Source organism: Amphiprion ocellaris, chromosome 5, assembly GCF_022539595.1.
Source record: "Amphiprion ocellaris isolate individual 3 ecotype Okinawa chromosome 5, ASM2253959v1, whole genome shotgun sequence".
In the NCBI taxonomy this organism is placed as follows: domain Eukaryota; kingdom Metazoa; phylum Chordata; class Actinopteri; family Pomacentridae; genus Amphiprion; species Amphiprion ocellaris.
Window position 1 is genome coordinate 32,889,392 of NC_072770.1, and position 14,259 is coordinate 32,903,650.

Here is a 14,259-nt window from a genome sequence, read left to right on the forward strand (position 1 = left end):
ATAAGAAAGTTTTGAAGGTGGGCTGTGGCCTGGGCTGCTCAGTTTCCCATCGCAGTAAACAGTTTCCATCACCACCAAGATCTCCACACCGCCTTGTTGCACTGAGTTTTTTGTGGCTCTTGTCTATTTGCATGATGATTCATCAGAGGTGCCTGCTTTGCTCTTGTGAACGTGTGTGTGTGTGTGTGTCTGTGTGTGTCTGTGTGTGTGTGTGTGTGTGTGTATGTGTGTGTGTGTGTGTGTATGTGTCAGCTCAGAGAGCTCCCCTGATATGCGATACACTGAGCTTTAGGTTAACGGTACAGTGAGTAAACAATCAGCCAACCGCAACATTAACAAACCTTGCCTTGCAGGTTAGATACTTTTTGGGGGCCATGCGTCAGCAGCATTTAGTCAACTGTAGCATCAACAGTTAGTGATGTTATGAGGTTTGTATGAAAGCTTGACTGCTTCGCTGTTTGACTGTGACTAATACATTTGTTAAAGCATCGGCTTGACTTAACCCTTCAAGACCCACCATTGTGCAAGTCCGCCAGGACATATTTTTACATTTTTACATGCTGTAGTGCCATTTTTTGGAGTATTTTTAATTGCTTTACATCAAAATAACCCTGATATCCCAAATTTTAATATGTATTGACTTATGTCTTAACTACTACAAAAAATTGCATAAAAGTGCAATAAACCTTAAAAAAATGAAAATCGTTTTTGTTTTTTTCACATATATTTCAAAATACAGAAATTGCATAGCTGTATCCCTCAAATTTGTAAATGTAAAAAAGTTGCACAGTATCCTTTGGAACCACAGGAAATTTATTTGGAGTCTGTACATAATTTGCTTTTTGAGATATGGTCAATTTTGTAACCTGTAAAAAAAAACGAAAATAAACAAAACTGCACATCAGCATCAAAACAAATTATTTACAATAGTGCAATCAAATTTCTAAGTGTGCCAGATACTTATGAACACACATATTTTATGTACAAAACCATGGTCAGACCATAAAAAGTGCATTTGAAAACAAAAGAAACTCGTTTTTACTGAGTTGAATCAGAAACAGTATTTTGATGGTCTCCTGGTCCAAGTACTTGGACAGGTCTGATGGAGAAGGGCTGTCCACACATTCTGACAGAGGTGGCTGGACACCTGGCCTCCTTTTCGGCAGGAAATGTGGCAGAGAAGGTAAGCTGTCAGGTTCCTTCTCAGTTTTCCAGCCAGCTGTAGGGAGGCCTCTGGCCCGGAGCGCTCGCTGGTGGAGCGGCTGCTGCAGCGTCTCATGGCTGGAGGACGGTCTGTCCCTCTACCTCTCGCTGGGGTACCAGGACAGCAGGAGACCTCCATTCTCTCCTCTTCCTTCTCCTCCTCGTTCCCAGCATTGTAACTGCTGCACACAGAAAAAGTTATGTGGTACGTTAGATGTGCGCAGCACATGACTTGTAAAAATGATGCGTATTTTGCGCGGAATGCTTTCGGCGGCGTTACATGTATATTATACTTTCTTTACTTTTCTCCAACTCAAAACAAACAACTTGTCATGAATACAGACTTACATGTCACTGGAATGATCAATTCCTTCGATAAGATCGGCTTCATCCGCGCTGGTGGCAGAATCCGGGCCAGACCAGTGGCTGGACTCTTCATCCAACGCTGAAGTTTGCTGGAGAGCTTCGCGCCAGATGTAAAATAGTTTGGCGCGACCAGGTTTTCGCGGCTCCTCAACTAATGTGTGGAAGTGTGTCAAAGGTGTGTGTGGTGGGTCCGTGTACGGATCTGGTAATTGGATTTTCCGTTCTGAAACGGGTATTGAAAAACAAAAAACGAGTGGTTATTTGATTTTTCGTTTTAAAATACAAAAATAAAATTGAAATACAAGGCGTTTTTCCTTTTCATGATCAAAAAGGGATATACGTTTTTTTAATGCTTTGATTTTCGTTTTATATTTAGAATAACAAGAAAGTAAAATCAGTAAGAGACAGAAACGAAAAAATGTCCGTTTTTTCATTTTCTGAGACCGGAAGTGGTCATCAGCAAGTGTGGAGCCAAACGACAACAAGATTCTCAGAGGGCGGAGCCAGAGAGCAGTGATTGGTCAAACCATAGATAATATAGAAGACAGCGCGCTAGCGGATCTAGTCTATGTATATCTATGGTCTGCAGGTCTGGTAGCATCTCTGGCTGCTGTTGACATTGTTTTTGGAGTCAAATACGGTAAGAAGATAAATACTTTTAACCAGTAGCGTTGTTTTGTTGTACGTTAAGTCAGCGACTTGTGAAGAGTTGTGTTTTGTCGTGTTTGAGCAGTTGGTCCGGACGCGTTAGCTAGCTAAGCGGCTAAGTTAGCTAGCTAAGCGGCTAAGTTAGCTAGCGGGCTAATTAACACAGGTGGCTTACTTACCGCTGAACACCTGTGTTAGTTGCTGCAGCAGCTGTCCTTCATTATTTGAATGACCTTCTCAACCTGTGTTTCTCTGCTGTGTATTTTAGCTTTTAAAAAAGTTATTTTACTTTAAGGTTAACTGAAACCTGATCAGCTGCACTGAAGTTTAACATCCAGCTGCTTTGAATTAAACCATGCTTAACTTAACATTGCGCAACATTACCTCTCTGAATCTCCATAATTTCATTAAATTCCTTCTCTCTTCCACTGCTCAAGTTCAATCCAGTATATAAAATGACATTAATAGTGAATAAACCAACAACCAGCCATGTATTTATTTATTATTGCATGTATTTGTAGTAAAACATAAGTTGAAACATCCTACTTTTGGATCTAGAAATGCACAAGCTGTTCATTTTCAGTCACCTGATGAGTTAAACTCCCCTTTTTATGTGAGGTTGAAGCAGAAAATCGGAGTTAACAAAGAAAGTTGTTTATAATTTGCGATACCTGTTATCTGTGACTGAGGCTTTAGTTTTTGTTGAGCTGATTTACATGTGGAAACTTTGTTCAGGAAGATTTCTCAGTAGCTCAGAGGACAGGCTGCTTTTTACACAACCTTGTAAGAGAATGTCTGTCGATGCTTTCAGCAGAATTTAGAAACACAACACTCCCTAAACAGATATTTTGAGGCTGTGAGGTTGAACGTTTGAGAGTATATCAGTGTGTTTGTTTGTGGTCTTTCTGTTTCTAGGTGGAAGCTGAATTAGTGAGGATGACTCCTGCTCCTGTCATCTCTAAGCTCCTCACACATCTTTACCTGCACATGAGGAAAATCACTCCTGTAGAATGCAGGTATGTTTGTCATTATTATAAAAAGGTGTTGCCTGGTGACCTGACAGAAACCCATTATACAGAGTCAGCCAAAATAATGTTTACACACATCAGGAAAAGAAAAACTTGCATAAATATTTCAATACCAAATTTATTCAGACATCACGAGATTAATAAAAGTTATCTTTGGTCTCTACAATTACAAGAGGTGCTCAAAGTGGTGGCCATTGGCTTCCAGACATTTCTGTTGTGTTGTAGACGTCACTTGTTGATGCTCCATTCATGAGGGTAATGCCATCTGTTGGGAAAACATCGTACAACAGCAAACAGAGTTATCGTGACTTGATCAAACTTTGAAAGAGGTATCTATATGTGTAGAAGTACTTATACAAATGAAATATTTATAAAAGTTTCTCTTTTCCTGATGTGTGTACATTATTTTGGCTGACTCTGAATAATGAGAACAAAATTGTCATGTAATTGTTGCTTTGAAAGCTTCTTTAGTGAAAACCAGCTGGTGTTCTGCTTTGAAACAAACTGCTGTTGAGGTCTGTGTTTTTAGGTTTAACCCCATAGTTTCTGAATGAACTGATAGTTAGTTTTTTTCCTGATCAATGTGGACGTTATAATTGATGGTAACATTTACTGATCATATAATCAGCATGACAATATAACAGTATAACATTCTGACCACCTGACTAATACTGTGTTGGTCCCTTTATGCTGCTAAAACTCCTCTGACCCAGTGGTTCATCAGAACCTCTGGGGATGTCCTGTGGATTCTGTGGGTCCTGTGGGTTGCAGGGTGGGTCCTACCTAGACCAGGCTGATCCTGGACCATCCCACAGATGCTCAATCAGATGTGGATGTGGGGAGTGGGGAACCCAGGTGAACAGCTTAGCTCTGTCGTCTTCCTCGGACCACTCCTGAGCAGTTTGTTTGTCCTGCTGAGGGAGGCAGCTGGCATCAAGGACTGCTGTTGCCATGGAGACTAGGGGGTTGTTTGTCCTGCAGTGTTTAGGTGGTGGTACATGTCAAACATCCACATGAACGTCAAGGTTTCCCAGCAGAACGTTGCATTAGAACAAGATGATGGATGTTGTTCTCTTCAGCTGTCAGTGGTCAGAATGTTGTGGCTGATCGGTGGATCTGTCTGCCTTTACTCTGACATCCAGAGTTATACAAAAGTGTAGTATGTGTGCAGTGCAGAAGAGATTTACTTTATTGTATGCAGTTTTAGTGGTCCCATCAGAGAAAATCATATCCATATACAGATTTTTATTAATTCCAGGGCTGGTTCAGTAAAGATTATAATAATAACTACATCAGATAATTCTTGGTCGCAGTTGGAATTTTGCAGACTGAGAGATGGTTGAGAAGGTTTGCAGTTCTTGTTTTAGCAAAATATGTTATAATAGAAGATCTTTATTGTCATTGTACATGAAATTATCTGCAAACCAGCAAAGTGTATCAGTCTGAGGTATCTAAAAATAAATAAAGAAAAATGCTTCTAAAGCCAATAATAAACAGAATATTTTGAGGGAATATTCTAAAAAGGAAAGAAAAGCTCCATTCTCACTCCTCTCAGGATAAACTGTCATTAAAATTGACTTTAAATTTAGCTTCAACACAAGATAAAAACATTTACTTTCATTACTGATATTGTCAAGTTTTAATAAAGTTCATGCTACTTTTATAAAATGATGAAAGTGAATAAATTGTATTTCTGTGATCTGTGTTTGATTTCTGTCTTTTCTCCTGTCATCCAGATGTTCAGAGGGAGATGATGCCACATCTGGTCCAGCTGATGGAAGGTGTTGAAGTTCTCTGACTGGCCTCGACTGAAGATGGTCGTCTCACTGGATTTAAGGTTCAGATGCTCAGTAACAAACTCCACCAATGAGCCAACAGGGAAGCTTTAGGTTTATTAAATGTTGCTATGAAGGTATCGCTGTTTTTCTTTGTGAATGCAATGTGCTCCAACTGAAACTTGAATTAGAACTTAGAAGTAAATCCTTCCATCTGAAAGGATTTAGTTGCATTAATAACCTCATAACATTCTAATTTTTATTTCAGTCTTGGCTGGAAATAGAATCTCTGTATTGATTCAGGTAAAAACTGAACTTCACAGCATGTTGGAGCAAAACAACCAGATGAAAACTGTGATGGTGTTGGATTGTCAGACTGTAATGTTGCAGCTCAAAGCAGCTTTTCTATCTCAGTTCATTCTGACATTCAGCTATGAATCAACACAGCAGATGGTGATCCATGCTGTGGAAGTCTCACATCTCCTGATTTAATGGAGCTGCTTTGCACTTTTTACACTGTTTATTCACCAACACTTTATTTAATAAAAGTCCCATCTAGTTTTTATGAGGAATGTGATGTTTTAATTTCTCTGTGAATAACTGCAGTCTAATGGAACAGCTGGAGTTGTAACATCTGTCCTGATATTGATCATGAAGTATTGATCAGAATACTTATGGTCAGCAGTCATCCCTGAAGTTTTACATTAAAATCTTTACCTTGTGTTGTGAACTTTGGTAAGAAGCAGAAACGTTAGCGTTGCCATGGATACATGAGTGTTAAATTCTGTCCATGTTTCCATTTTGGGAAATTCAGTCCAGTTCCAGAATGTGGAGGAATTTAGTCTCACAATCACAGACAACAAATATTATCTGAAAGTCGGGTTATTGTTGTTTATCAGCACAATACAAAAAGATTAATGTTAGAAATATTCCAGTTAAGACTCTAGAATATCATGATTTATGTAAATTTACCTCAATAATATGAATGTTCAGGTTAAGATTGTACAGTGATATTTATTATGTAAGTTTAGCTGATTAAAGTTTATGACTCTGCACTAAAATATTATTTAAATTGACATCATTATTATAATATTTAGGGTCAGACCCTACAGTATTGAGATTAAGAAATCAAATATTCTATAAAATGTAAATACACTGAACTCATTTGGATATATTTAAGTGAGACTCTACAATATTATTTGACACAAATCTATCTAAATCAAAATTTTAATAATTTTCATGCCAAACATTTACTGGACTGATTTAAATATTAAAATCACTCCTTTCTAATCCTCTGCTGTACGTTCAAACCTGAGGCCTTAAATAGAAACACACAAGTATCTGATTGAAGGAACTTCTGCAGAGTCCTGGTTCCAGAACATGATGATAGAATTATAGACAAACTTTAACAAAAGCTGCCTGAGAGTTTACAGGTTTTTATGTTAGACTTCTTCAGTAATTTAATGAGCGTTATCAGCAATAATCAAGTGTTCATTTGATGAACTTCATTTCCTAAAACATACAGAATTGGAGCTCATATCTTTGGCAGCTGTAAAGTTTCTGCTCCTTCAAAGTTCACAACACAATGAATGAATTCCTAAAACACTCTCAATGCTGGAGAGCGTTTGTGATGCTGAAGCAGTGATCAGTTTTTCTGTTTCTTCTCTGGAGATGCACAATGAGGGACGTCTGCAGAGACTGAGAAAGAGTCTCACCACATCCTGACATGAGGAAAAAGACTTTATTGAAGACTACAATGAGAAAAACTATCAGACAGCAGACGGCTGCATTCAAGGTGAGCTCTGAACATTTGATCTGGAACAGGAATTCAATAACGGCAGCATGAGCTTCATTTCAGTCTGTAGCTGCTGAATTCATGGATGAATCATCTGGCACTAGAGAGGAAGACCATCAAACATCCACGTCAGCTGATGGAGGTCCAAGAGTCTCACCAAACAAACAACCTACAGAGTGAAGACCTCGAATCTGATTGGACGGCCTCCTATTCAGCCACATGTGAACAAATGCCTCTAAGTTGATTTGTTTTCTAAAATAAATCTAGTTTGAGTCCTAATCTATGCCTGTGTGTTTGCTTCTTTACACTGCTGTCAACAGTTTAGGCTGTTACATTGTTCCAGATAAGACAAGTACAAGATTCTTCAGAGCCGTTCTACCACGAGCCTGACAGGAAGAACTCCAACAGCTACTGAATGTTCCTGTGGTTCCCTCAAGGCTACAGGAGGAGCCCTATGAGGACGAGCCGGTCCACCTGATGGCGGCCAGTCGCTGCGGTTCAAAGCCAACACCGACTACGTGGACTTCTACTGGACCACACGGAGGCCTTCAAACCGGACCAACAAGTTCACCGACTCCCCGACTCGTGAGTCTGAGGACGCCGCTGAGCCTCAGCCCAGCCGGCTGCCTGTCTGTGGGTGTTTGAGTGCTGAGAGGTTTGTGGATGCATGTGAACGTTCTGTGTTGAAACAGCAGCTTTTGACTCAGTAACGCCGGGAAAAACCAAGAGCTCCTTTATTTGTGACTTCCACTAAAAAAACTGATGAAAATAAGTTTGCCAGGGTTCTGACTGATAACAGATTATTAAATAATGAAAATAATCGTTTAAATATTCCTTTAAACAATCCTTTTAGGTCTACATTTCCTTTACACTGACTTCTTGGTATATGTACAAGTATTTTGGGTGGAATATACCATTAAGCCTGATGTTCAAGGGTTCTTCTGGGAATATACCATTAAACCAACCTTTTAGGTAAATGTTCCAGGATGTTGGGTAGAATATACCGTCAGATAAACCTTTTAGGTCTACATTGGAAGATTTTAGATTATAATATTACTCCAAACCATCCTTTAGGTCTACATTTAAGGTGGAATACTCCTTTACACCAAGATGTTTTGGTCTACATTGAAAGATTTTAGGTGGAATATTCCTTTGAACGAACTTTTTAAGTTTATGTTAAAGGATGTTGGGTGGAATATACCATCAGACGAACCTCCAAGGTCTACAGTAGTGAATTTTAGGTGGAATATACCATTAAACTCACCTTTTAGGTCTACATTGGAGGATTTTAGGTGGAATTTTCTTCCAAACCGTCTTTTAGTCTACATTTAAGGATGTTTAGGATGGTATATTCTTCCGAACCAACTTCTCAGGTCTACATTTCAGGTGGAATATTCCTCCATACTAACTTTTTTGGTCTACATTGAAGGATTTTTTCTAAACCACCCTTTCGGGTCTATATTTGAGGTTTTAGGTGGAATATTCCTTTTAACCAGCCCCTCAGGTCTCTTTGAGGATTTTGGATGGAATACTCGGTTAAACCAACATTTTAGGTGCATGTCCAAGGATTTTTGGTGGAATGTTCCTTTAAGGTGGATGTTTGAGGACCTTGTAGGTGGAATACTTCCTGAAACCAACCTTTTAGGTCAACATTCAAAGATTTAAGGTGGAATATTCCTTTAAACCAACCTAAATTTCATGTTTTGATCATTATCAAGTGAGAAACCTCAATCCAGACTCCTCATAATGACGTTTGAGATTTATGCTGCTGTTATTTGTTTAGTCCAGACTAAATGACAGAAATCCACAACTGTAATTTTATTTCAGGACTCGGTTATTAAATGTCAAAACAATCCATGTGACTCTAAAAACTCAACAGCTTGACAAACTCTAAGATTAAACTCTCCACAAGGATCCAAAATAAGTTGGACTTCTACATGAGAGCTTTAATTATTCTTCATCTACTTCCTGAAAAGTTTGGTCAATAAAAAAGACAAAAACTAGTATTTTCAGCTGAACTAAAGACAGACTTTGTGATTTTTCTGCTCACATGTTGTGTTGTTGTAAACTTACTCTTTCAAATAAATATCCTCCTAACCCCCTGGAAACCAGCATTTGTCCTGTTTTTGTGTTGCTCCTCGGTGACCCTAGACAGCCGGGTCGTAATGTTTTTTGAGCAACACACCATACTATGACGTTTTTACAATGATGGTTCTACTATGAAACCAGTTTGACATGTTCAGGCGTTCTTTGTGTGAAAACTCAGAGATTTCAGGTATCAGAAGGTGGTTTTCAACTTTCTTTGTTAACTTTCTGCCTCAACTTTAAACTAAATTTCCTTCACTAACCCAGCCCTCTGGACTTCCAGTAAGCTGTGTTCCTATTGGCTGTCCAGGTGGCTGCTTGGTGTTATCAGGAACACCTGAGCAGCTCAGTGTCTTCCTGCTTTATTTGGCTGCAGACAAACATTTCCTCTGCTTCTCTTCACCACTGAACCGGGTTTGGCTCCATTGCTTTAGTTTGTTCTTTAGGCGTTGGCTTGCAGCTTCCAGCAGTAAAATCGTCTTTAATGTGTTTCTTGGTGTGTTTTAGGGCTTTGTACTGGATAGTTGTCTTGGTAAATGTGGTTCTTTAGCCACAGTTAGCACATGGTGCTAATGTGTGCAGTGATTAGTGGATTTGGTGCAGCTGAGTTGTGTCTTTATCTTGGCTGTAGTGAGTCTTTAGAGGTTTTGGTCAGACACATTCTGTATTCTTGTTTGAGAACCAACGTTGGTTGTCCAGAAGGTAAGAGTTCCTGTCCTGATTCTCTGTTTAAAGAGGTTCTCTGGTAGGCTGCAGGAGACTTTAGCATTTGGGTTGTGCTAGTTTGGTTTTTGTACGGTTTCATTTGGACGACTATCTTGAGGCCCCTCCATGTGGTTTAGTGAGGTTTTCTGCAAAAGTTCTACATAGCAACCTGCAGCAGAAGAGACTTTGAGAGTTTTTAGGAAGTTCTGGAGACCAGACTTTAGAGCAGCAGAAACATTTGTCAGCAGTTTGAGCAGGAGAAGGTGAGCTTCAGAGTAGAAATGAGACGGAAACCTTCTTGACCCGTGTGGTGAGGTCTTGTACGAAGAGTTTGAGCAGGTTGTGAAGAGTCTGTAGTTCTTTGATCTGAAAGCACAAGAAGAATGGACTCATTAAAGGACAAAACAGGAGATATTGTTGGTTCTTCTGTCATTCTGCAGTTTCCAGTTTCCTTAGACTGAATATCAACTTTATATTTTAAATGATTTGCCATGTGAGCCCAAGAAGACTTCAATAAATTCCCTCCATCCCATGGACACAGCATATTTTATTACCATGTTAAATCCCCCCTTTTTTTTTTTTTTAGAAATGTGTTTTTGAGTTTTAATCATAGTTTTAGCATAGTTTTTTCTCTTTGCTTGTTTAGTTTTGTCATCTGTGTGAAAGGTGCTAAACAAATAAAGTTGAATTGATAAACTGAATAATTGACTAACTCATGATTGTGACAACAGAAGTATTTTCATTGTGATTTAAGGGTTTGTTTAATTTTTAAGGTCAGGGTTAAAATCTTGACAGAAAAAAAGATTAAAGAAATAAACTACATTAAAAAAAAGCAATTACATGAAAGGAAAAAAACATTTAATACAATAAAACCTTTAAAAAGAAAATTAAACATTAAATACAATTAAATTATATTAAACAGACAAAATATTTAATTAGTTAATTAAACAGAAGATACAAAACATGTAATTATGAAATTAAATAAAATTATTTAAACAAATATAAAACATCAAAGATGAAATATTTTAGATAAACATTAAAAAAATACAATTAAACAAGAATATTAAACATTTTAAAAATACAAAACAATTAGATTATTAAACCTTTAAAAAGACAAAACATGTAATTTAAAAAATTAAATGTTTAATAAGAAAATAAAATCTTAAAGTCAATAAAACTTTAAATAGGAGTTAAACAGAAAATACAATGATGCATTTAAAAAGAAATTCAAACATTAAAAGGTGGTAAAACATTTAAAAAGAAAAACCTTAAAGATTTAATCAAAAAATTAAACATTGGGAAAGAAAAGGAAATTTTTCAAACAAGCCGATAAAACATTTGAAAAAACAACAAATAAACATTAAAAAAGACAAAACATTTGGAAATCAAATCAGACATTAGAAAAGAATAAAAGGTGAGAAAAGAGCAAAACTAAACATTTAAGAAGAATCAAACTAAAGACAAAACATTTGAAAAGACACCAGTTAAACTTTAGAAGATCAAATTAAACAGAAGAGACAATAAAACGATCAAAAAGAGCAAAAACAGATAAAGGTCTTAAAGTGTTTTCTAGTCTGAAATGAAAACATCAAGTTGTTTCTTCAAACATTTCCTCTTTCTATGTTCTTGGTTTGATTGTGGACAGATTTACTAAGAACTCATTTCAGAAAACTGCTTTCCAGATAAAGTCTACTAGTAGTTGAAGGCATTGATCAAACTAATGTTACCTTCTGATCTCCACAAACTTTACTGTTCAGTGAAGAGAATCAAAGTTTGTTGAGGATTTCTAAAAAACCCACAGGTGAAGGTCTGAGAAGAACTCAGATGGATGGTCTAAATGTGAAATCAAGACTCATGGTCACAAGTTTTAAGGCTTCTGTTAACCAGAAAGTTCAAACTAACAGAGAAGTACTGAGAAACTTTTAAAATTTCAGTCCTCAGACTGTCTAAAGGTTCAAACTAACAGAGAAGTACTGAGAAACTTTTAAAATTTCAGTCCTCAGACTGTCTGAAGGTTCAAACTAACAGAGAACTACTCAGGAACTTGGAAGATATCAGTCCTTGGACTGTCTGAAAGTTAAATCTACCAGAGAACTAATGTGGGACTTAGAAAATTTCAGCCCTCAGACTGTGTGAAAGCTCAGGTCCTGAGGACTCGGGAGGTGTGGAGGCTTGGAAAGTCTTGGAACTGAGGGTTCCACCCTCCAGCACAAAGGCTGAAGTCCAACCTCCTGAGAAAAACGGCGAGACAAGACTCGAGTTTAAAAAAAATTCGAAAACGACAAAAAATAGATGATAAATGCGCAAAAAAAAGAAGAATTAGTATCTGAGCGAGTAGCTCAGGGGAAAAGGAGACAGACTTGTGACTGGAAGGTCGCAGGTTCAAGACCCGCCACCGGCCTTTTTCATTCTTTGTCTTTGTCAGTATTTTGAGAAAATTTAAGAAGTGTCTGGTCTTGAACCAGCGACCTGCAGCTCCATAGGCAAATCCTTAACTCACTGAGCTACAGATCAGATAAAAAGAAATAAATTCGTCGTCCCTTTGACATCGTAGTTTCTGAAGTCACCACATGGGTGGAGCCAAGGCGGAGTCTGGGTGGAGTCAGGGCGGAGAGTAGGCGGGGAGGTGGGTGGCGGCCTCCCCCCTCTACTCCCCCACCTACCCCCACCACCCACCACACCTTCCCCCGCCCGACGAGTTCTTCGAGTCTCCACGAGTTCTTCGAGTCTCCACGGGTTTTCCCGAGTTTCTGGAGTTTCCACGAGGTCGGAGGCAGAACAAGTTGTCATGAAGAGGTGTTGAAGTCGGCCAGGATGGAGTGACTTTTTACAGCGACTAGAAGGAAGACGACTAGAAGAGCAGGTCTTTAACCACCATCCATAAAATCCATGGAGTCGGCTCCAGAGAAATGAAGGGAGGTCAACTTTTATCAACCTCCATCCAGATGTTCAACTTGATATCTTTACTTTGACATTTTTAGCACCACAAACCTTTAGTATCACACTTTATTATCATTTATTAGGACTTTAATGGAATCCACCAGCAGATTTAGTTTTTGTTGACAAACTTTATTCTTGTCATCGTGGGACTGCAGTATTTAAAACTCTTCCTTCTATTTGACCTCATGTTTATTAGTTTTAGTGGAGAAAGTTATTTTAGTTGTCGATTAGTCTCTTAAAAACCAAATAATAAATTGGATTAGTCAAGAGGTTTAAATTTCTTACTTTGTCATATTTTAAATATGACAAAAAAATATAAAAATAAAGCTGTCTTGAGACAATTTGACCTGTAATTGGCGTTATATAAATAAAATTGAATTCAAATTGTATGTATCTTGTAATGTTGGAGTAATTCAGCCATATATGTTGGAAAACACATTTTCTTTGTCCATTAATCTGTTGATTGTTTTCTCCAGTAATTCATTTCTTGTTTTGGTTTATAAAATGTCAAACCCAAATATATTCAGTTTACTGTCATAAAAACCAAAAAGATTTACATTCATGATGCAGGAATCAGGCAGTTTTTCACTTTTTATCTTAGTTTAGTCAGAAAGATAGTTGATAATGTGTGAATTGTTGCAGCTTGTGAGCCGTAAAAGGTTTTAATCTTTGGGGCCGAGTGTCAAAAAACATTTAGAAACCAACATCAACAAAACACTCAACAAAGATTTGAACATCATTAAAGGGAAATCCAACTTTTGCATGACAATGTCTAATTAAAGGACATTTATTTCCAACGTAAATGTGTGATATTCATCCTCTGGAGCTTTCTCTTCACATCGTCTTCCACCTGGACTGGTTTGGTCGGGAGCATGTGCAACAAACATTTGAAAAACTGCACTTTAACATCAATGAATGACACTGAAGTTTAATCTCTACATAAATGAGACTGAGTCTGGATGTGCTGCTCTGTCATTAACTCCTAAGTTTAGGGAAAGTTCAAACAAAAGAGGACAGTTCAGATAAGACTTGAGAATGAGCTTATTTTGAACAAACATCTCAGACTTTCTGAGCTTCAGCACCTCTAGCAAGATATTTTAACAACAAGCAACTCAAGAGATCCAGAAGTTGGAGAGAGTTAGCTTTAGCTGAGCCAAAGAACATGTGGGACGCTAACCTAGCAAACATTTCAGACTTTTCTCTGTGAATTCTGAGAAATAATTTACTATTTAATGACAGAGCTACACATCTTAACTCAGTCTCATTAAAACAGACTCTAATTCAGTGTCATCCATCCATATTAAAGTGCAGTTACCCAAAATGTTTGTTGCATGAGCTCCAACAAAACCTGTCCAGGTAGAAGGCCACTTTGACAAACAGGAAGTGGAAGATTCCAAGCAGATTTATAGAAGGGGGAACCGGACTGTACTAAGTGTGGTCGAGTATAGAGGGGTGTTTTGTGGGTTTTTAAGGCTGATAATGATTATTAGTGAGACATTTGGAGTAGATATTCATTTGCAGTAAATGAAAGTATTTAAAATCTTGGAGTTAAACTTAGAAGAACACAAACTCTAACAGAAAACTTTGTTGATACGTTTTTGTTTTGTTTACAGATGTTAAGTTAAAGGAGTTTTATTCGTGACGTATAACCAATCAAATCACTCCAGAAGACAGAGCGACCACAGGTAGATTAAGGTTCAGAGCCAAAGTAGCG

At 37.8% G+C, this 14,259-nt stretch overlaps 1 long non-coding RNA gene across 2 annotated transcripts; it reads left to right on the forward strand.

The window, feature by feature from the left end:
• Positions 1–3,137: 3,137 nt before the first annotated feature.
• On the forward strand, positions 3,138–7,408 carry LOC129348861 (uncharacterized). 2 transcript variants are annotated; one of them, XR_008601585.1, is made up of 3 exons: positions 3,138–3,233; positions 4,982–7,036; positions 7,253–7,408. It is a non-coding gene; the product is annotated as an uncharacterized LOC129348861 (long non-coding RNA). The 2 variants fall into 2 exon arrangements; XR_008601586.1 differs by lacking the exon at positions 7,253–7,408 and adding an exon at positions 7,159–7,176.
• The last annotated feature ends 6,851 nt before the right edge of the window (positions 7,409–14,259 follow it).